The 21,235-nt window shown below is 44.3% G+C and overlaps 1 pseudogene; it reads right to left on the reverse strand.

Annotated features, from left to right (window-relative positions):
• Positions 1 to 21,235, reverse strand: part of LOC121395696 — a 457,636-nt pseudogene that overhangs the window by 11,896 nt on the left and 424,505 nt on the right.

The following is a 21,235-nucleotide window of genomic DNA, read 5'->3' on the forward strand; positions in this document are numbered from 1 at the left end:
ATATATTCATATAAATATTAGAGACAAACAGGAATTTCAGCTCCTTCCCAGAGATAAGAAAAAGAGTTAATATGAATTATCACACTCTTACGCACAGATTCCTCTCTGGGATTAAGCCACTATTTTTGATGATCCCAACACCAGTGTAAGTAATCCTCAATTTGAGGGTCTTTTCTCTTTTTTCACCCTATCTGGTCCTCAACTCTAGTGGGATAAACACCGCAGGGTCCTAACCCCACTATTTTTCCTCATTGGGCGTTGGGACTACCATTCCTAAACCTCTTTTTTGCTCCTATAGTGACTGTAACTGTGAAACATGCTATCACTACCTAAACCTTATCTAAACTTGAACCTGAGCTGGGACCCTGGACCTGTATCCACCTCCAGTGAGGTGAGGTCCCACGAAAAGACCCTGAGCACATGGAGCTCTACCCTTTTATACTGAAACATACTGCCATCGACTGGGCATTTTCAGGCTAGTATTAAATTACACTTAACCCTAGGGCAGGTAAATAACTACCTAAATGAACAAAGGAGCACTAATGGCATCTAAAATAACCCATAACTGCTAGAGTGAAAGGCACTGCATTCTCGGTGTCTCTGCAAAAGTTTGCAGTCAATCAACAGGGAGATTTTACTAATGACCATTTTAAAAGCAAACACTAGTGGTTGCTATGGGTTACTAACTTGCGAATTCTCCCTGAGGATACTCAATATAGCATGGCTTTACAAGGAATCATTCTTTACTTACTCTGGAAAGCAGTGTGCAGCAGTCAGCATCCACTCACTGGAAATCAAGGATCCTCCACACAGATGGGCACCATCATATCTCAGGCTGACCTGCCATGGCCACCTACCAAGGGTGTCATCTTGGCCTCCAACAATTCTGTCAATGGCCAATTTCCTGCGACCACAGTCTGCAGATCCATAAACAACAGGAGCAGTGTGTGATTTCAAACTTACTATACACACTCTAGTATACCTCTAAACACATAGAAGCTTCAAGAGACAGCCCATCAGACTCTAATGAAAAGCTGAGAATCAGTGAAAGTGCTTTACTTGCAAAGAGGTTAGGTTGACTGGTCTTCATACTGTCCTATTATTAATTGGCTGAAGTTCTATATATTAATTCTAGGGATTGTACCAAGACTTTATCTCCAAGAAGAGGTGATCCTCTTTTTTAAAAGATTTATTAGCTCACCCCTACAATAAAATTGATTTTTGACATTAATTCTCAAACCTCCTAAAATCAGGGGACCATGCCCCATGTCCCCCCCCCCGAGAACAGACCTAATTTGACCCAAAGTCTGATAATGTTCTAGTTCCAGTAGTGCAATTTGGGACTGTCCTGTCTAAGGATGGGAACTGGGACAATATCATTTCACTGATTTCTATTTTAACTGCACCCCATTTTGCTGCCTTGCTTCAAAGCATGTTCAAGGAAGACAAACGCTTAAAGTAGAATTAAACGCTAAAAATGACTATGGCTAAAAATGCCCTTATTGCACGAGGCTAAAGTTTCAGCTTGTCAATAGCAGCAATGATCCAGGACTTCACACTTGTCACAGGGGGTCACTATCTTGGAAAGTGTCTGTGACACTCACATGCTCAGTGGGCTCTGATTGGCTGTTGAGAAGCTAAGCTTAGGGCTCGTCACTAATTATCCAGCAGAAAATGAGCTTCCCTGGCTGTAATATAAGATGATGCTACAGGTTTGCTGATTATTAAATTATCATGCTAATTCCACTGGTTTCTGTGCTGCCATGTAGTAATTATGTGTATTAATTACTAATCAGCCTTATATTGTGACATTTCTATTCTATGTGTACTGTATATTGTGAGTGGGTCCCTAAGCTCAGTAAGTGACAGCAGCACAGAGCATGTGCAGTGAATCAGCAGAAAAGAAGACGGGGAGCTACTGGGGCATCTTTGGAGACACAGATCTTTACTGCTAAAGGGCTGTGGTTGCCTTGGGCTGGTACAGAAGCACAAAACATCATGTACAACATTTCTACCTACTTCTTTAGTTAGGCTTTAGTTCTCCTTTAAGCTTAACATTTTCAACCAACAAAAATGGAAGAGCTCATGGCTCACAGAATCCAATTTGCTGTTTATATTCACTGCCAATATTCTCACTGATAATGGGGAATGATCAGCAGACGTTTCTCTGTTGAATAAAATCAGCAGAGGTTTCCATTGTTTGATCAGTTATCAGGGGAGTTCCCCCCAGATGGATCAGATAAGCATTGGCTTCCCTGTTGGATCAGATCCCCTGTTGAATGAGGAAGTTTTCCCCCAAATTATTCCATCCCCCCATTAACGTGTATTACTGATATTTTTCCCTAGCCTCACTTTTACCTACTGGATGTGTAAAGTGGGAAATCTCTGGTTACCTTGACACTGCACAGAGAGAAACTGGCCACTTGGGCATTCACTAAGAAAGGAGACAAGAAATCAGAATAGAGAAAAAGCACCAGTTAGTAATGCTTGATCTGGAGGCACACAGACACCCCCAAACTGTGGACCCTAAATTTACAAATGTGATTGTCAACCTGTGTTTGCAGCAGTACTAAAACTCATATAAGGACTTTGCCAAGAGTTTAGGTTCTATATTAATAGTGCTACAGACTGGTCAGCTCTTGGCTATTTGGGGATCATGTGATATGTATAATTTAAAGGCCAGATCTCACAGGGATCTGGCAGTTGTATGAGTGTGACTGTGCACAATTAGAGGGTTAAGACACATCTATCAATCATATGTCTGGGTCCACATATTGCTGCCATCATAGGGACACTTACCAGACTGTTAGGATGTCTAGAAGCCTCTTGGCACTGTTGATCTGAGACTCCCGCACACAATAATATCCCGATGTTCCATTGGTCCCTGCTGTTTCAACTCGGAGCTCCTGATAAGACACTGACCTGAGAGCCAAAAAACACAGTCAATAGCCTCTAAAGAGCCAAGCACAGTATCATGTAGCACCTTAGCTTCTTCTTTGATGTTTCATACCTGTTAATGATAATATGTTGATTGGAGGAGATCTGAGAGTTACTGTTTTATTATTAAAGAGGAAAAAATAAATCATTTTTAAAAGTTTGGATTATTTGGATGAAATGGAGTCAATGGGAGACGGCCGCTCCATAATTCAGAGCTTTCTGGATAATGGGTTTCCGGATAACGTATCCTGTACAACCTTTCATCATTTCAGTAGGGCAGTCCCTCAGACTCAATGCAGAAACAAAAAAGGAATTTAAGGGGAACTACACGCAAAAAAAAAACAAATCAAGTCTATCTTTACTATTTCTCTCTCAGCATCTGTTTCTCTTCATTCTCTTTTCTTGCAGCAGTTGGGTGTCAGATATTCATTGACAGTTAGATCCAATATATCTTAAAGGGGGCTCCTTTTGCCTAGAAGATGTATTAGAGCTCACTCTATTAAACTCACCAGACGACATGTCTCTCTACATGCAGAATCTGTGCAAAAGGCAGTTATTTTGTTAGATTATGTTTGTACTGGAATCAGTTATTTGAGTGAGCTTTAATACATCTGCTAGGAAAGGAGCCTCCCTATAAGATATATTGGATCTAACTGTCAATGAATATCTGACACCCAACTGCTGCATGAAGACAGAATGAAGAGAAACAGATGCTGAGAGAGGAATAGTGAAGAAAAACTTGATAATTTTAGAAATGATGCAGAATATTCAATTGATTGTATTTACAAATTGTCTTATTTCAGTATGCTGAAGCTTATATTACATTTTCATTTTCCCCTTTAAGTACCAATTCATATAATTGCCTTCTAGAAAGACTTTCCATTTCCCTAAAAGTAAAATTCTACTTTTTCAACAATTCTAACCTAGAAAGATGTGCTCCAGAAACCCAACCAGCCTAATCAGAACCCCCTTCAATCTATACGGCCCTCAACCCAGTTTCTGATAAAAGGTATAGAGATAGGAACGCAGGAACCGAGCCCCATGATTCTCCCCTGAAACCAACCAATGGGTCGGGTCTATAGGTATTAGACATTCTGGTTCTCTCTCAGTCCAGCCATATCCCAATCAACCAAAGCAGTAAGGAGATCATTTCACCCAGAGATGGCTTTTCTGTCTACCACTCCTACAGAATACACACATATGCTTTTCTTTATGGCATATTCCACAAATATATGATTTAAATGAATTATAAGCGCAGATGAAAGTAAGAATCTAAAAGCATTAGAAGCAGCTATGTGTTCCATCCAAGAGAAATGAATTCAGACTTTTGGCAGACCTTGGTTTCTTGCTCTTACCATGAATGATTACACCCTGGAAATGATGAAAATATGAATGTGGCATTAGCTGGTGCTCACCATCCAAGGGACAGACCTAACATCCCCCTTGCAAACAGTGATACAGAGGGGGTCTTAGCTGTATACAATCTGTTTGGGTCCGTCTATGTTAAAGGAGAACTAATTTTACTAAAGAAGTAGCTAGAAATGTTGTACATGATGTTTTGTGCTGTTGTACCAGCCCAAGGCAACCACAGCCATTTAGCAGTAAAGATCTGTGTCTCCAAAGATGCCCCAGTAGCTCCCATCTTCTTTTCTGCTGATTCACTGCACATGCTCTGTGCTGCTGTCACTTACTGAGCTTAGGGACCCACTCACAATATACAGTACACATAGAATCGAAATGTCACAATATAAGGCTGATTAGTAATTAATACAGATAATTACTACATGTCAGCACAGAAACCAGTGCAATTAGCATCATAATTTAATAATCAGCAAACCTGTAGCATCAGCTTATATTACAGGGGAAGCTCATTTTCTGCTTAGCTTCTCAACAGCCAATCAGAGCCCACTGAGCATGTGAGTGTCACAGACACTTTCCAAGATGGTGACCCCCTGTGACAAGTTTGAAGTCCTGGATCATTGCTGCTATTGACAAGCTCAAACTTTAGCCTCGTGCAATAAGTTCACTATATAAAATATGCCATTTTGGGCCATATTCATTTTTAGGGTTTAGTTCTCCTTTAAGTCAAGTGTCTGCTGCTAAAAATAAAAAAATGGTTGGGAAGCTTTTATATTCACTCAAATTGCTAATATTGCCTCACCCATTAAGATAAAACTAGTAAAATAAAAGTTTTTTTACATATCAAATTGTATAAAATACACTTTTCAGTGTTCAGTGTTGTACTTGTTTGATTAATTGGGCTTTTACACCTATAGAGTTAGACAGAAACATGTGCCCTGACTATAAAATGCTAATCCCTATTAATATGCTAAATCTTCCCCAACGGGGCACCTACAAGAGGCGTGAAATGAAGATTGGCTGACCCAAATCAGAGCAAATTATTTTAGAATTGATCTGAGACATTTTAAAATGTCAGGAGAAAATGTAGTTTTTGCACCATTTTTATGTTGTTTTAAAGACAAATTAATAAAAGCGACTGTAAACTATCTTTCTTTCACTAAAATATGAAAAGTGGTGGTTGAGTCAGAATTTTCTGTTGGTGAATATGGAGAAAGTATTTTACTCCAAAAATGGGCTATCTCCTCTTTTGTGAATTCCTACAAATGGTGCAAATATGGAAACTGATGTTATTACATTACCCACAGTAAGAGTAACATTTTATTTATTTGCTTATCTCTAGTTGTCAGTCAGACTGACTTACCTGGCAGGGTGACTTCCTCCAGCTTCCGGAGAGGGGACAGGTCTCCCCCTCAAATCTCAGCCGAGGTGGTGGAGGATCATAGGAAACCATTCCACTGAAATAATGGGGAAAAGGGGGAGCGTGGCCGGATGTTGTTCTGAACGGACGTGAAAATCTGCAGCTCCCGTCTTCAACCAGCATTTCACTTGCTTTCGATTGCATAAGGCCTGGGGAACCTCTTATAATGGGCAAGGATGCCAAGAAGAAACCTTCCCCCTCCTAAACAGCCGTCTCCGACGAAGGTGAAAACCCCTTCCGTGTCGTCTTTCTTTGAGAAGTCTGAGGGGCCTAGTTCGCAACGCTCTAAAATGGCGGATGCGCCACGTCGTAGCCCCAGCCCGACGGATTCTACGAGCAGCTCTATACAGCGCTTCCACCAACATGATATTCGTGAGCTCCTTGCGGCTTTACCAACTAAGTCGGATCTGCTAGATATGGCTAAAAACATCAAAGCTGCGCAACGGGCCGAAATGGCTGGGATTAAAGACGCTTTGAAAAATATTGGCGCGAAGATGGAAGAGATTGACCTGCAGCTCCAAACCCATCTGCGAGGGATTAATACAGCCACGGCACGGGTGAATACGCATCATAAGTATATATATTTGCTACGGCGGCACATGGAGGACCTGGATAACAGGGGGCGCCGTAATAACCTGCGCATCCGGGGAATCCCTGAGTCAGTTAAACAGCCTGACTTGGAACAGACTTTATGTGAGATCTTTAACCCACTGCTTGACAAATTGCCTCAAACTGCGATTGATTTTGACCGTGCACACCGAGCGCTTAATGCCTCCTTCAGAGGAGACCAGCCGAGAGATGTCATCTGCTGTCTTCACAGCCACAAATTGAAGGAGGAAATTCTCAGGAAGGCGAGAGCTGAAGTGCAAATCTCATACGAGGGACATAAAATTGAAATATATCAGGACCTTGCATGGCTCACGTTACAACAGAGACGTCTGCTTCGTCCCCTAACGACACTACTCATGGAGAAACGTATTAAATATAGTTGGGGATATCCATTTGCACTAATTGCCAATCTCAATGGTAGATTCTTCAGCCTTAAGGAACCAGATGATCTTCCCCAGTTCTGCAATCAACTGGAGATCCAGCCACCAGATCTCGCAGATTGGAGAGCACTCGCATACAACGGTGACGACCTACCAGAATTGGAGTCTCAAGACTGGTCCACGCCAACCAAGAAACGACGAGGTCTTAACAAACTGCCACCTGAGTCCTGAGGGATCCACGTTCCTGTTTCTGCAGTTTGGTTCCCGATCCTATTGGAGGGTAACTATGTTCCGATCCCTGGATGGACTGAACTGTTTGCTCATACTAAAATTGTTTGAAATTTGGTGATACTTTACTTGACTGATGGGCTCCCTCCTTCCTTCCTTTTGAAGGCCCGAATTTCTAATGTTCCCTTGAGGCTTTTTGCTGTTTTTCTCCTCCCCCCCCCTTTTTTTTTTTTCTTCTTTATTCTCTTTTCTTCCCCTTTTTCTCTTTCTTTTGTTTCCTGCTAGTTACCCATCTTCTCCTTCTTTCCCCCTTCTCTTTCTTCTCCTTTTTCCTCCTATTTCTGTCCCTCTTTCTTCTCAAGGGCTCGCATATCCCTGTTGCATTTTATGTTTACCTTAGGTCTATATCTTCGATATGCGGCTACTCAGAGCAATTCATCCTGGAGACTGGGAGCTGCGGATTTCGTGTGTTTTTGTTTATCCTCGGCTTCCCCCCTTATTTGTATCTCCGTAGTTACATAACTCCCCCAATTCTTTTTTTTTTGGGAAAGGGAGTTCACGGAGTTCTTATCTCTGATTCTCCCCACGGGTTGTTCAACTTTAGCCTTGATTTTTGAGTCTGCAATGGGAGATTCTATTGTGATTATGCAGTTATGTTTACGTAAAGTGTTTAAGTTTGTTTTTACGTGCTGGGCGGCTCTTCTGCGGACACCTTTGTTTTTGCAGAGAAGCAAGAGCGTTACTACCAGGTATGTGCGTTGGCTACTGTTTATTTATGATGATGTATGATAAATTGTGTATTATGTCGTTGAATGTCAGGGGTCTCAACACGATCCAGAAACGCAATAGTCTCAAGTTAGAGCTTAAGAGGCATAGAGTACAGGTCGCCATGCTACAGGAAACGCATTTTAAAAGACTAGCAACATCAAAAATTTATGTTAAAGGCTATCAACACATTTACCATAGTCCACCTCAGCAATCTAAAGTCAGGGGCACGGCGATTCTGGTGGCCGATCACCTACAATGGCTATACCTGGAACAGACAGCGGATAAACTGGGGCATATGAATGCGGTCAAGGGGCTGATCGGAAATACGAAGTACACTTTTGTCTCACTTTATCTTCCGAATTCGGGGCAATTGCACATTTCAAGGCCTTACTCCAACAGATAGATCAGTTTTCTGAGGGTGTTTTGATCATAGGTGGAGACTTAAATTTTGCTTTTGAGCCACTCATAGATTGCTCCTCCCAACACTCTAGCCTTTCTACAGGTCAATTAGCTCAACTGCGACATTTGTCATCTGGATATAAGTTGGTGGATGTGTGGCGGATTCTTAATCCTGAGTCAAGAGACTATTCGTTTTTTTCCAACCCCATCAACTGTACTCTCGTATTGATTATTTTCTGACACCACATAATAACCTCCCCCTGTGCTCTAAAGCTGTCATTGGCTCCATTACATGGTCAGACCATGCTCCAGTTTTCTTGTACTTCATGAGGCAGGGTACGGCTAACAGGACTTGGCAATGGAAACTAAACGAAACCTTACTGGAAGATGTCTCTATTGTACAACGTATATCAGAGACTTTGGAAAGATACTTCAAGGAAAATGACACTCCTACCTCAGATCCGCAAATGGTGTGGGAAGCGCATAAATGTGTGGTCCGGGGCAAGCTAATCAAGTTAGGCACATATAAAAAACGCGAGAGGCAACAAAAGTTTAACCAATTACTGATATCTCTGGCTACGCTGGAACGTCAACACAAACATCGGCATTCCCCAGCCTTGCTTGACCAGGTCACGGCATTGAGACGGGAAATTAAAAATTCACTTAGCAACTATACCAAAAAAGCTATTTTTTATCAAAAAAAACTTTATTTTGAACATGGAAACAAATGTGGCCATTTATTAGCTTCCGCCTTGAAAGCCAAGCAACGTCGTAACCACATCGTCAATATTCGGGACTCTAATGGAAAGGTTACTCATGATACGACTAAAATCACTCATGTTTTTCGTGATTTCTACAAAGATTTCTACAATATTGAGATGGAGCCGAACCAATCTTTGCAACCAGGTGCGACTATAGATATGGATACATACTTGCAAGACATCCACAAACCTCGACTCTCCGAGGCAGACCTAGAACACTTGGAATCTCCGATATCTTTGGAGGAATTACAATCTGCTCTTAAACACACTCCGACCCATAAAGCTCCGGGACCTGATGGGTTTACCAGCTTTAATTACAAACGCTTTTCTACGATCTTACTCCCGTTCTTTCTAAAACATATCCATATCATTGCCGACAGCGGTAAACTGCCCCTAGATGCTACCAGAGCTAATATTGCACTGATACACAAGAAGTGGAAGGACCCGCTAGACGTAAAGAGTTATCGGCCGATATCCCTACTCAATGTTGACACTAAGCTGTATGCGAAAGTGCTTGCAGAGAGATTAAAGCCATTTTTATCAACAATTATTGACCCTGAACAAGTGGGGTTTGTCCCACGGAGGGAAGCACGAGACAATACGCTTAGAGTATACAGCATCATTCACTATTGCACAACGCACGATGTTCCTATGGCCCTGTTGTCCACCGACGCGGAAAAAGCGTTTGATAGGGTGAAATGGGAAACTATCTTCAAGTGCCTTCGTTGGGTGGGCATTGGCCCCATTTTTTTACGCTATGTCCAAAGTCTGTATGCACAACCGCAGGCACGGATTCGGATTAATGGGACTTTGTCAGAACCTTTTGATATTAAAAATGGTACGCGTCAGGGCTGCCCGCTGTCCCCCCTTTTGTTCATACTCACGCTTGAACCGTTCCTACAAAGGATTAGACAGAATTCTACCATCACAGGAGTGCTTGCTCGGGATTACCATCATAAAACGGCAGCATATGCCGATGACATGCTATTTTTTATCACGAACCCCAGCACTACATTGCCAGCTATCCTGCATGAATTTGAAGTATATGGGACTCTGAGTTATTTGAAAATTAACCAGCAAAAATCTTGTTTTCTTAACATCTCTCTTCAACAACGGGAAATGCAGCATGTTCGGAGCACTTGCATATTCACGATTGTGCCAAAACATCTTACCTACTTAGGTCTTAAGGTATCACCAAACATTGCGGATGGGGTGTCACTGAATATTATGCCTCTTCTCAAGACAGTGAAATCTGATCTGCAGCATTGGGATAAACCTGGTTTCTCATGGTTCGGTCGCATAAGCATTGTCAAAATGAACGTTCTCCCCCGTTTTTTGTATTTGTTTCAGACGGTCCCATTCCGGATACCTAGCTTGTTTTTTAAGGAATTGCACTCTACTATCTCAAAATATATTTGGAAACACCGACGAGCCAGACAGAAATTTGACAACCTTACACAGCCAAAGGTGACAGGGGGTCTGGCCTTACCGGATTTCTGGGCTTATCATAAAGCTGCCACCCTGCAAAGAATCTTTGATTTCCGTGTGCTGCAGCCCCCCAAACTGTGGATTGGTGTTGTACAAACCAATTATGAGACTCCGCTAGATACATATTTGTGGTTACCCAAATCAGATCGAAAGGCTGGCAAATCATCAGACCCGATTATGTCAGAGATTATTGCTACTTGGGACTCATTAAAATACAGACGTAGCCTTGTCAATGAAAACTCTAGAATTACCCCTCTACTGCATAATAAAGAGTTCCCTCCGGGACTGAGACCCATAAACTTTAAACATTGGACTTCAACAAACTCACTTTGGGCCTATCAATTACTAAACGGCAGATCTCTTAAATCCATGGTGGATATATTACCACTAGAGAATACAACACCACTGGAACTGTTACGCTTACACCAAATCCGACACTTTTTGGCTGCTAAAAATATTATTGATGACACAGGACCAGATGACACTTTATTTGAACAAATGTTTACTAATCTGGAACACACCCCTCACGAGATTGCTAAAATTTATAAGATGTTGATTTGCCGCTCTGACACACCAATGTACGCTTTTCGACGACAATGGGAAAAAGAGTTACTTTCTACTTTTACAGATGAAGAATGGGAGTTGATAGTGACTAAGTCATATACGTCTACTAGCTGTTCTAGATTGCTAGAGAACAATTACAAGATGCTCTCCCGTTGGTACAGAGTACCCAGTGCTCTGTCAAAAATGTTTCCTAATGTCCCGGATGTGTGCTGGAGATGCGGCCAACCCGGAGGTACTCTTTTACATATTATGTGGCAATGCCCTAACATTCAATTGTTTTGGACTCAAATCAAACACCTGTTACCTTGATTCACAGACTTGCCTATACCAGATTCTGCACCTTTTTTTATTTTACATAGCAATGAGATGTCCCCAGCGCAATATAAAAATTCTCTTATTTCCATTTTGATAACAGTTGCAAAGTCGTTAATTCCACTATATTGGAAATCGAGTCTCATTCCTACACTTAAGGATTGGGCACTGAAGGTCACCGAGATCCACCAGTTTGAAGTTTGTAAAGTGGACATCAGTAGGCCAAAACTACAGGAGAGGCTAGCTTTGAAGTGGTTCCATTGGACACAGTTTCTTGAATCACCAGACTATTCTGCTCTGATAACATAGATGATGTGGATGTGCTTTTCTGGTACTGTTGAGACCCCTGCCACTGGATTCGGCTGTTACATACCTGTTCTTTTCTTGGATTAAATTTTCATACTCATGTTACAAAGTGCTCACTTCCATAATTTTGGAGCTATTATTTAGTCCGTAGAGGCCCGCCCAGGCCGTTTGTTACTATTTCATGTCTTTTTTTTTCTTTTTTCTTCTTTTCCGTTCTCTTGAGCTTCTTTATGCGCTCTTCAGAAGATCCTTTAATTTAATTTTGACACAGGACTAACATACTTTTGAAATTGTATCTTTGCTTAGACGGATGCTGTATGTAGAACCTTGGTTTGAAATATGTGACTTCTCTATATGCCTTGAAGATGTGTTTGTATTGACATTTCCTGTGATGTTTTGAAAATGACGGAAGTAAATCAAAATAAATAAAGAATTTATAAAAAAAAAAGAAATAATGGGGAAAAGAGACGTGAGAGAGGGAGTGCACAGTCAGACACACATATAAAGCAGAAGGGTTCTGGAAGAAAGGGTATGGAGACAGAATGGTGAGTGGGGCCGGTAGAAAGAGAGGGGGCACAGGAAGTCGAGCAGTGAGAAAGCAATGGGGCAGGAGAGAGAGGGAAGAAGGTGAGTTTAAGGGGGCTACAGAAGGCTACAGAGGTATTAGTGAAGCTGAGAGGACGGACAGGTAGAGGGAGGAAGAGGAGAGGCAGCGTATTGAGCAGGGATCAGGTGAGGAAGGTAAGCAGACAGGAGCAGGGGCGCGCCGCCAATGAGGCGAGCTGAGATGCTCGCCTCAGGCGGCAACGCCGGAGCGGTTTCCAGGGGCAGCAAAAAGCCGCTCCTGCACCTTTAAGAGCCGAATTTCCGGTTTTTAAACCGGAAATTCGGCTTTACGAATGCGAGAGAGCGCAATTGCGCTCTCCGCATTAGTGTTCCTGCCTCCCCTCCCGACAGGTAAGTCGGCGAGGGGGGGCGGCATTGCAGGAGCCGCCTCAGGCGGCCCTAAGGTACGAATCAGCGCTGGCAGGGGGGCTGATGAAAGGGAGGGTGGCCAGGGAGAAGGGTGGAGAGACAATCCCTCACAGCACCTGTATCCCATCCCCCACCCACACAGCTGAACAGGGGGATCCAGTTCCTTCTACTGACTAACACACAGCACTGCGCCAGGGTACCAGGTATATAGAGATATAGAGATATAGAGATATATATATATATATATATATATATATATATATGACCCAACATATACAACATGGAAAAAGTCAGGGAGGATATAAAATATCACTCACAGGAATCAACAACATCATGCAACATTTCATTTAGTACATACAGTGAGTACAGGGCAGTACAGGGCTAGCTTTGCAGGTTACTAACCTCCTGTCCATCCCACCCTACACCAACTACAGAAATAGGAGCCCAATTTAAAAAAATCAAATGCAATACTTGTCTACATGACACAGTGCAATCTGCTTACAATCTGCCTCAAACCAGTGTCGGACTGGGACACCAGGGGCCCAACAGAAAACCTTACACTGTGGCCCCACTTTCCAAACTATTATTCCTCCTCTCTTCTTTCAACCTTTTTATTCTCCTAGTCTTTTAAACCTATTTACTATACTCTATTCTTCCATTAAGCATTTTTTCCCCATGAAGAAATAGAGAATGACCATGAAACAGGCCAAACGATTAGAAGCAAGAGGGCCCCCCGGGAGTTTCCTGGTATCCCTGTGGGCCAGTACAACACTGCCTCAAACCAACTTCTAGAGGACCTGCCTCATTGAATCATCATGTCTATGATCAGGGCACAAGACTGGGACAGAAAGTTTGGCAGTGTGTCTGTCCGTACACCTGTCCCATGCACCAAGCCCCGCAGTGCTACTGTCTTGCACCACTACATGGAAATGAAGAAGGAGGGGGTCACGGTTGTCAGAACAGTTTCTTTCTCCCTTGATTTGGGAAAGTAGTAGTTAAGTTTTAGCTTAACCTTTAAACAGTTTGAAGATGGTCTCCATTATTTATTGTTTGCTTTTTTTTCCATGTAAGGTCTCCGGTCTGACAGTGCAGCATGGATCTAGTTGCTACAGTCTTGCCTACCCTAGCAACCAGGCAGTGCTTTGAAAGACAGAATGGCTAATTATAACCAACTTTTCAGTTAGCCTTCATTTTTTCTTTTTTGTAGTTCTTGAATTATTTGACTGCTTACTCTTGACTCTTTCCAGCTTTCACATGGGGGGCACTGACCCCATCTAAAAATGAAATGCTCTGTAAGGCTACACATGTTTTGTTATTGCTTCTTTTTATGACTTTTCTTTCTATTCAGGTTCTCTTCTATTCATATTCCAGTCTCTTAAGCTGGCCATAGATGCAAAGATCTGATCTTACGAATCATAGCAGGATCGGACTTTCCCTTCTCCTGACCTGCCACTAACCATTCCGATCAAATAAAGTACAAAAGAACAGATCAGCCGATGTTCTGCCCCTGACAGCAATAGTATGAATGTTATGTCCGACCAAAGCTGGTGACAGTCTCCCACTGAAAATCGTACAATCGACAATATATGCAGAGACCAAACGAAAAATGTCGGACTCTCCACACACGGTCCGAAAATCATACGAATCCTCAATTTGTACAATCTGATAAGGGATGGGCGAACTTGACCCGTTTCGTTAAAAAGTCGCCACCAGCGAAATGTTGCGTCTTTTTTTTTTTGTCGCACAACGCCATACAAGTCTATGGGCGTCATTTCTGCGGCAAAACAAGGTGAAAAAATTCGCCCATCCCTAGATCTGATCTTTGCATCTATGGCCAGCTTAATTCAAATCAATGCATAGTTGCTAGGGTAATGTGGACCCTACCACACAGATAGCTAACTGGAGAGCTGCAGAATAAAGAGATAAATAATTCAAAAACCACAAATAATGAAAAAATGAAAGTCGATTGCAAATTGTCTCAGAATATCATTCTCTACTTCAGAATAAATGTTAACTCAAATGCAAAGCACCCCTTTAAGTCATAGAGGCAAATTTACTAAAGGGCGAAGTGTTAAACGCGGGCGAAAATTCGACAGCGTGACGTTATTTTGGTACTTTGTCCATTTACTAATGGTCGCTGGCGTAACTTCACTAGTGAAGGAGATAGACTCTAGCGGTACTTCGCTCTCTAACGCCTGATGAATTTGCGCTCTGGCGAATGGACGTAACTACGCAAATTCACTAAGATGCGGATTTTACTAAACGTTACCTCTAGCGCCAGACTTGCCTTCACCACCTCAGACCAGACGAAATGCAATAGAGTAGATAGGAGTTCCTCAAAAAATTGTTGAAAATTTTTCTAAGTCCCCAAAAACGCTGGCGTCTTTTCCTTTTTCAGGGTGATAGGCTGAAAAATAGCGTAAATCTTTTTGGGGTACCCGTCTTCCCCTCTACATTTCCTAACATATGGCACATAAACTATACACTGGGCTCATGTGTAGGGCTAAATAACAACTTTATTTTATTAAGGTTTCCCAGGCTTGTGTAATGTAATGTATTTGCTGCAACATATACGTCCATTCAACTTTAACTTCCCGCCGTATGCAAATTAGCCAACGCAAGCGCAACTTAATTTTGCTTGCCGCAGCAACGCTGGCGCAACTTCTCCAGTGTTGGGTATCCTGGATGCAACTTCGGATTTTAGTGAATTTGCGTTGTCCTGGCTAATGTACGCCTTGCAAAGTGTTGCGCAGTGAGCGAAGCCACTGCTGGCGAATTTTCGGAGATTAGTAAATTTGCCCCATAGTGCTAAGTGTAAAAGCATTTACAGAAAACTGAGCTCAGTGCCTAATAAGATCCAGACACTAATCCTGAGTGTATATTAGGACTTCTTGCCACAAAGTACAGCTTTTAAAAGGAAAAATTCCTAAATATCAGGATATACACAAAGCAAGTTATTTCCCTCAAACATGGTGTTGTTATCAGGAAAGATATGGACTCTTTATTGTGACAGCAGCGGAGCCTCTTTGAAGAGAAAGGCCGGTGACTTGTGACAAAGTACAGGGAAAAGAATCCAAAGGTGAGTGGGTTTTGTTGCTGATCACATCTGCTGCATAGAGTTGTGCTATAAAAGGGCAAACTTGTGATAAGGGACCTTCCAGCAAATCGAGGATTACGCAAACACACAGAGAACAGGGTACATACTGATCTGCCGCCTACTGAAGCACAACATTACGTCTCCATAGGCCTGTAAGAACTGTAATAATGTTATTGTATAATGTTATACTCTCTGTCAGAGCCACAGGTAGTCCTCCTGATCTAAAGTAAAACTAGATGGAAAACAATGAAACTTATCGTTCATCCATCAATCAGCTTATCTCTACTTCTCTGATAGCTCTCGTCTGTCCATGTCCAATACAACCTATTCTGCTTATTCTTCGTATCTAAACCTATCACCTCTATCCATCCATCTGTCTTGTGCTCTCATCTATCTAGTATTTCAGTTGTCTGCTGTCTCGTCTGTCTGTCTCATCTATCTATCCTATAGCTATCTTTTAACCTCACCAAGGATCACTTGTTTGAATAAAAGTCCCAGAATCTTATGTGCCAAAACCGTCACGGCTCGCTTAGGACTCCATCTCCTCTCTTCCTACAGCTGCTGGTTCCTTCCCCTTCTCTCCACTACTGCCCCTGTCGCTGCTCCGTTCCTGCTCCTGTGAACTCAGCGCTCTCGCTCCACATATTGCGGCCTTCTAGGCAGTCTTCCAACGCAAGTACTTTTCACATTAAAGGGGCACTACACCAGATAGCCATGTGGTTTACCCAGGGACATTAACCCCTCTACTCTGTTTCCACAGCACGCTTGGAGGTTTATCCCCTGATTTCAGCCAGATCCCCTGCCTCTGTTTAAAAAAAAAAAAAAAAATTTCTTTCAAAGAAGAAAGAGCATTATGCAGATAAAACAGAAAGAGCCCAGGACCTCTAAGTCCTCAGCTCACACACGCCAAACTACACAAATCACCTTTCTAGCCTGCACACAATGTAAGGCCAAATTTCACTCGGCCTCGGCTGAATCCCTGTGTATGGCTGCAGACCTTCAGATCCCTCGCCACCACCATTGGCCAGTACATCTGAGTCTGAACTGATCAGGGCCCTTACCTCTCACTTGCAGGCATCCAAACCTGGCCCGCCATTCCAGAGACTTAGACAAGGTCCTAGAGCACCTTTCACAACCCGCTAGATCTGCCGACCTCCCCTCAGGCCCCAAACGCCTTGCACCTTCGGCCTCCCTGCATTCCCCAAGAGACCCGTTCTCCCCCTCTGACGAGGAAGGCCAAGTACTTTCACAGGATGACTCTGATCAGGAACACATGGATTCCAGATCTAGACACCCCTAGAACACAAAAGGAGGTGGAAGGACTAATACAAGCTGTGCTTAGTACCCTTAACATCGAAGAGCCGGTCTCGGTTGAGCCAGCAAAAAATATCTTTAAGAGACAAAAGAAATGCTCTTACGTCTTCCCAGCTTATGAACAGTTGGATGACCTTATCAAGGCCCAGTGGAAACACCCTGATCACAGGGTTCAGATATCGAGACGTTTCTCTCAAACTTATCCATTCCCTCAGGAGTGCACTGAGCTCTGGGCATCACCCCCAGCGGTTGATCCCCCAGTTTCCAGACTTTCCAGGAATACCACCATTCCGGTGGCAGACGCAGCAGCTTTCAAAGACCCTATTGACAAGCGTTTGGAGGGGTTTTGCAAATCTTCCTTCACAGCGTCAGGATCAGCTTTTAGACCTATCTTCACTATTGCCTGGGTCGCTAAAGCCATGGAGGTCTGGGTAGAACAAGCTGCGCAACTTCTTGGGTCCAAAGACCCGACTACTGACAATCTTCTCTCCCAAATAGCTGATGCTACCAACTACATTGGAGATGCGGCTATCGACGCAGCAAAGATGGTGGCACAGGCCTCGGCTCAATCGGTGGCTGCTCGCCATTTCCTCTGGCTGAAGACATGGTCAGCCGATCTCACATCTAAACGCTCCCTAGTCAGCCTGCCCTTTCAAGGCAAACTACTCTTCGGGGCCGAACTAGACAAAATAATCTCGCAGGCAACTGGCGGTAAGAGCACACTACTCCCACAGGCCAGAGCCAAAAGGCCAACCTTCAAGAGACGACCCTTTTTTCGACCCGTTCGGCAAGGCCAAAGGTCAAACACACAGACAGACAAGCCCAACACCAATTTCCGTTCTCGCTACCAAGGTAAACAAAGGTCCAGTTGGTCGTCTAACAAGGCACCGGCCAAGTCCTCTCAGGACAAGCCCAATTCTGCATGAAGGGGTGCCCACCCCCGAAGGGATCCCACTGGGAGGCCGCCTCCAATCCTTTCGGGAGGTGTGGGAACTCAAGATACGGGACCAATGGGTTCTTCAAGTCATTTCTCAAGGACTACTAATAGACTTTACCCTACCTCCTCCCCACAGATTTTTCGTATCCAGGTTACCCAGACAACCTCACAACAGGAGCAAATTCCTCACGGTCATCCAAGACCTTGTAAAAGCAGGAACAATTCAACCCGTTCCACAATCAGACAAGGGAAGGGGGTACTACTCAAACCTCTTTATGGTTCCCAAAAAGGACGGCTCGCTGAGACCAGTGCTAGATCTGAAGGATCTCAACCCCTTTGTCAGACGCTATCACTTCAAGATGGAATCAATCCAATCAGTTTTAGCGTCCATGGAAGATGGAGAGTTCATGACAGTCATCGACATAAGATGCCTACCTCCACATACCCATCCACCCAGCCCACCACCAGTTTCTTCGATTCTTCGTGAATGGTCACCACTGGCAGTTTGTTGAACTCCCATTCGGACTTTCATCAGCCCCCCGCACATTCACCAAGGTGATGGCGGCAGCACTAGAAGAACTCAGACTACAGGGCATACCGGTCATCCCATATTTGGACGATCTTCTCGTAAAAGGCGAGTCGGCAACAAAATCCCTTTACCACACATCCCGGGTCCTACAAACCCTGACAGATCTGGGTTGGACTATCAACTTCAACAAATCACAGCTCATCCCGACTCAAACGAGTCTGATGGGGCTGATATTGGACTCCAGGAAAGGGAGAGCTTTTCTTCCGCAAGAAAAAACCAGCACCCTACTGAGCAGGATTCGAACGCTCCAGAGTTCCTCCACGGTCACTCTCAGAACGGCCATGCAAACCCTAGGTACGATGGTAGCATCCTTTCCAGCAATCCCCTATGCTCAATTCCACACCAGACCCCTTCAACATGCAATTCTGCTGCACCAACACAAAGATCGATCCGATCTGGACCGCCAGATAACCCTTCCGGAACGGGTCAAACTCTCTCTCACTTGGTGGACGCAACCACAACGGTCAACGGGGGGGGCGACCCTTTCTTCCTCTCCACTGGACAGTTCTCTCGACGGACGCCAGCTTACGGGGCTGGGGAGGTGTGCTGGATCAGACAACAGTCCAAGGCCTTTGGAATCGGGAGGAACGTTCTCTCCCCATCAATCTTTTGGAACTCAGGGCAATTCGCTATTCACTGGAAAGCTTAACACATCTACTTCAGGGCCAAGCCACGCGAATACAGTCCGACAATGTAACAGCCGTAGCCTACATAAACCACCAAGGCGGCACAAGAAGCCCTGCAGCCCTGAGGGAGGCGCAACACATCCTGATGTGGACAGAAAAACACTTTCCGGCTATATCTGCGGTCCACATTCCAGGGGTGGACAACTGGATAGCGGACTACCTCAGCAGGGTAACGCTAGATCAAGGAGAGTGGAGTCTGCATCAGGAAGTTTTCCAACTCCTCGTGGACAGATGGGGACTACCAGAAGTGGATCTGATGGCATCCCGACCCAACTGCAAGGTCCCTTGCTTTGTGGCTCGAAGCCAAGACCCGCTCGCTCACGCGATAGACGCCCTAGTGATTCCCTGGCGGTTTTCCCTGACTTACATCTTTCCTCCTCTGGCACTGCTTCCAAAGGTTGTCAAAAAGATCAAAAGAGAAGGCACCACGACGATACTGGTGGCTCCCTACTGGCCCAGGAGGCTGTGGTTTGCAGAAATAGTGACATTAGCTAAGGACGATCCGTTCCACCTGCCTCTTCGACAAGATCTGCTGACCCAAGGCCCTGTCGCCCACCCGAATTCTCGTCAGTGGGCTTTGACGGCGTGGCTCTTGAAGCCTTAGTACTGAAAAGAGCTGGAGCCCCAGCAGACGCACTACCTACCATGCTCCGGGCTCGCAAGCCAGTCTCATCCAAGACGTACCACAGAGTGTGGAAGACCTTCATCACCTGGTGCGAACACAGGGGTGCTGACCCACAAAAGGCTTCGGAGACGGTTATACTCTCCTTCTTACAGGATGGCTTGCAGAAGGGGTTGGCCGTGAGCTCTTTGAAGGTGCAAATATCAGCATTGTCCGTACTTTTCCAGAAGAAACTGGCCCTGCGGAGTAACATCAGAACGTTTCTTCAAGGGGTCATTAGGTTGATCCCACCATATCGCTGTCCGGTACCACCTTGGGACCTCAACCTGGTACTCTCAGTGCTACAGGAGGATCCATACGAACCTCTAGACCAGCTTCCTCTGTATATGCTGACTGAGAAAGTGGTTTTTCTTCTGGCCATCACATCGGCTCGCAGAGTCTCTGAATTGGCGGCACTCTCCTGCAAATCACCCTTCACCATCATCCACAAGGACAAGGTGGTCCTCCGCACTACTCCGGACTTTTTACCAAAGGTAGTGTCGGATTTTCACCTTAACCAGGACATTGTAGTGCCTTCTTTGTGCCCAGAACCCAAGAATCCAGGCGAGTGCAAGTTACACACCTTGGACGTTGTCCGAGCCATCCGAACATATCTCCACGCTACCAAAGAGGTCAGAAAATCTGACTCCCTATTCATCATTCCGAACGGACCTAAACGTGGTGCCAAAGCAGCCAAGTCTACCCTAGCCAAGTGGATTCGCGCTACCATCATCAGAGCCTACGCACTTAGAGGAAAAGATCCCCCGCTTAAAGTGAGAGCTCACTCTACTCGCTCGCTTAGCACTTCCTGGGCAGTTCCGCATCAAGCATCGGTGGAACAAGTTTGTAAAGCGGCCACCTGGGTGTCCCTTCATACATTCACGCGCTTCTACAGGCTACACAAAAGGGCTTCGGCCGACGCCGTTTTTGGGAGGAAGGTGTTACAGACTGTAATTACTTAAATGTCTATGGGGTTTTCAGTGTCCCACCCTCATGGGTTGCTTTGGGACGTCCCAATGGTGCCTGTGTCCCCCAATTAGGCAAGAGAAAGAGAGATTTTTGTACTCACCGTTAAATCTTTTTCTCTTGTCCTATATTGGGGGACACAGGCCTTCCCTCCCTGTATCGACACTGATCTGTATATGGGTTTTTGCAGCTCCCGTTGGAGTTTCGTTGGGTTATATTTCTATTTAAATTTTTCAACAATGTTTTCTATGGTTATGAGGGGGTAGAGGTTCTCCTCTTCTGTTTTTGGTCATCATGCTCCTTCTTCGGTCGAAACTGGAGATTGTAGGAGGAGGCAGGGGATGAAGCCCAGAGCAGGAGGAGTAGTTAAAGTTAACTATTTAGTGTCCAGTCTCCAGCTGCAGGATCTTCATCCCCATGGTGCCTGTGTCCCCCAATATAGGACAAGAGAAAAAGATTTAACGGCGAGTACAAAAATC

The sequence above is a fragment of the Xenopus laevis genome, chromosome 7L (assembly GCF_017654675.1).
Source record: "Xenopus laevis strain J_2021 chromosome 7L, Xenopus_laevis_v10.1, whole genome shotgun sequence".
NCBI classification, from domain to species: domain Eukaryota; kingdom Metazoa; phylum Chordata; class Amphibia; order Anura; family Pipidae; genus Xenopus; species Xenopus laevis.